We start from the raw sequence: 2,706 nt of genomic DNA on the forward strand, positions 1-2,706 counted from the left end.
TGGAAACTTTTGGGGGTGGTGGACATGTGCATTATCTTAACTGTGGCTATGGTTTCACACAAAAACTCAGCAAACATTTGAAATATATGCATTTTATTTTATGTCAATTATGGCTCACTTAAGTGTTAAAAAGCCAGCAAAAATTAAAAATGTTATTTAAGAACACAAACACAGATGGGAAAAATTACAAAGTAAAGCAAAGAAATGGTCAATTCAAAATTCAAAACAGCAATTACCTGGCGTAGAGGGAGGAAAGGGAGAAAGGTGTCAGCGGGACAGGCATGTAGGGACCTTGACATGTTCTGGTGCAAGCAATATTCTATACATGAAACTGGGTGCTGGACAGCTTATTATCATTCTTTTAACTGCATGTGTTTTACGCCACCTTTTGTATATATGATCTATTCCACAATTTAGAAAAACACAGAGCCTGTGGTGAGGACCACGAAGGAAAGAACCTGTATTAGCTAAACTGCACTTTTGTGGGCAGGACACCGTCAAAACCTTTTCAATAAAATTAAGCTCCTTCGTATCAGATAGGTGTGATCTGATCTTTGAGACAGATAGGTTATCAATTTCAAAGAAGGAATGGAAAGATCACACTGAAAAGCTATTGTTTAACACCCTAACTTGTTAACATTTCTGTACGTATTAACTAAGTAGTTGCCAGGGCACCTAGGCGGCTCAGTAGGTTAAGCATCCGACTTCAGCTCAGGTCATGATCTCAGTCTGTGGGTTTGAGCCCTGCATCAGGTTCTCTGCTGTCAGCAGGGATTCTGCTTCCGATCTGCTGTCCCCTTCTCTCTCTGCCAAAAATAAATACACATTAAACAAACAAACAAAAAAAAGCGAGTCGTTGCTTATCTTGTCACAACCTTGAGGCTTAGGGACACAGGCTAAATAATATATAGGATAAGTACTTTCTGATGGGGCTTTAGGGAAATGGTGAGGTTGGGAGCTGATAGCCAAGAAAAAATTCTTAGAGAGGTCTTTGGTGCAAAAAGATGATTTTATTAAAGCACGGGGACAGGACCCATGGGCAGAAAGAGCTGCACTGGGGTTGTGAAGAGTTATATGCTATGGAGCTGGGGAGGTAAAGTCAAGACAGAAGTTTCTTCAAGAGATTTCCATATGCTAAACACTCACAGATTACTGGAGGCCTAACTATTGTCAAGCTAAGGTTGTTTTCGCCTCTAGCAAATCATTAACATTAACACGTTAAGAGTTCCTGGAGAAAACTCTGCCTGCTTCAAGTATTTGTCAATGGGCTACAGGTTATAAGGAAATTCCATTTTATTTACCATTTCCTTCTCGTCTTTGTTTCCCTACATCACCATGGAGGGCAGGGTGATGTTGGGGCTCCGGAAACGACAGTTTCTGGAGATTAGGCTATTGCTAAGATTACCTTTTTCTTGCAATTTACTAAGATATTTGTAAACTGCTGGAGACGCTCTCAGTTAACCGTTTGCTTTCTGTCCTTTCCTTTGTACTTGGGCAGCCAGGAGTGCCTGAGGAATGTCATACTTATCCCACCTGGGTGGGGGAGGAGGGAGATGTGTGTGACCTATGCTAGCTTGTGTTTGGCCCTCAGGTCTTATGATCCCTCGTCACTTACCAGTTAGAGTACAATTATCTTCCTTGCACTTTCTCTAAAAGATCATGTAGCTTCTCCCCTCAAAACACTTATGCACGGTTTTCTTCCTCGCATTGTTTTACTCTTTCTTAACCACTAAAATACAAGCCATAGTAAACGCGCTGCTCTCAGCTCCCTCACTTTGCTTGGTTACAACTTCTGCTGCCAGGAAGGTCTTGGAATCTCACTTCCGATCATCGCGCGGAGTAACAAGGGAACTGTGCGCTACCCACATCATTTTAAGAGCCAAATAATTTTAGGCTTCGGTCGGAAAAGCAAAGAGCTGTGCTCCAGGCTTGGGCTCTAGGGTGAGCTATTTTAGGTGAGCGGCACATCTCCTCAACAACTTCATCAATGAATTTTTAATCAGAACAGCTTCGAAGAATGTGGTGCCTTACTTCACTTTCCAGGACAGCCACTGAAAAATACACACTTCGTTGGGTTTTGTTCTGCTTTGTTTTTGCGCGTTGGCTTGGGCCACTTCCCTCCGCCCGACCGCTGTCAAGCGGCGTCCGCCTCCAAAAATCACTTAACGTGGCGCCAGCCTCCTAACACAAGTTTGCTAAAAGTCTGTACCTCCTGGAGGTGATTTTAACCTCCTGGAGGAGTCCCCGAAGCCATGACTCCAGGAAGGGAATACCAACAAATACGTCTTAAAGGTCTTGAACCTACCCCGCTTTACCGAGTTCGGGATTTGCAGAACCACGCCCCACCTAAGACGAACCAAGGTCACGCCCTCCGCGGACACCGCCGCTGGGCCTTTAATAAAGCCGCGGCCGCCTTCCCGCCTCCCCCGGGGCGCGCACTTCCGGCCGCGGGGGCGTTCGGGAGCGCGCCCCGCGAGCCTCCACCAACCAGCGGCTCCGCCTGGCAGGCGCGAGTACGCGCGCGCACATTTGTGCGCAGGTTCGAATCTCCGCCGCTTCGCGGTTGCTCCCCAACGTCCGGCAGCACCGCGGCGGCCGCGAGGGCAGCTCGCGGGCTGCGCTGGGCCCGGCCGCCCCGCCCCCTCCGCACGCCCCACCTGCCCGCCGCCGACTCGCCCGGAGCAGGTCCTCGCCCCCCAGTCGCGC

This window comes from Herpailurus yagouaroundi, unplaced genomic scaffold (genome assembly GCF_014898765.1).
Source record: "Herpailurus yagouaroundi ecotype Mexico unplaced genomic scaffold, PumYag 199, whole genome shotgun sequence".
Lineage (NCBI taxonomy): Eukaryota > Metazoa > Chordata > Mammalia > Carnivora > Felidae > Herpailurus > Herpailurus yagouaroundi.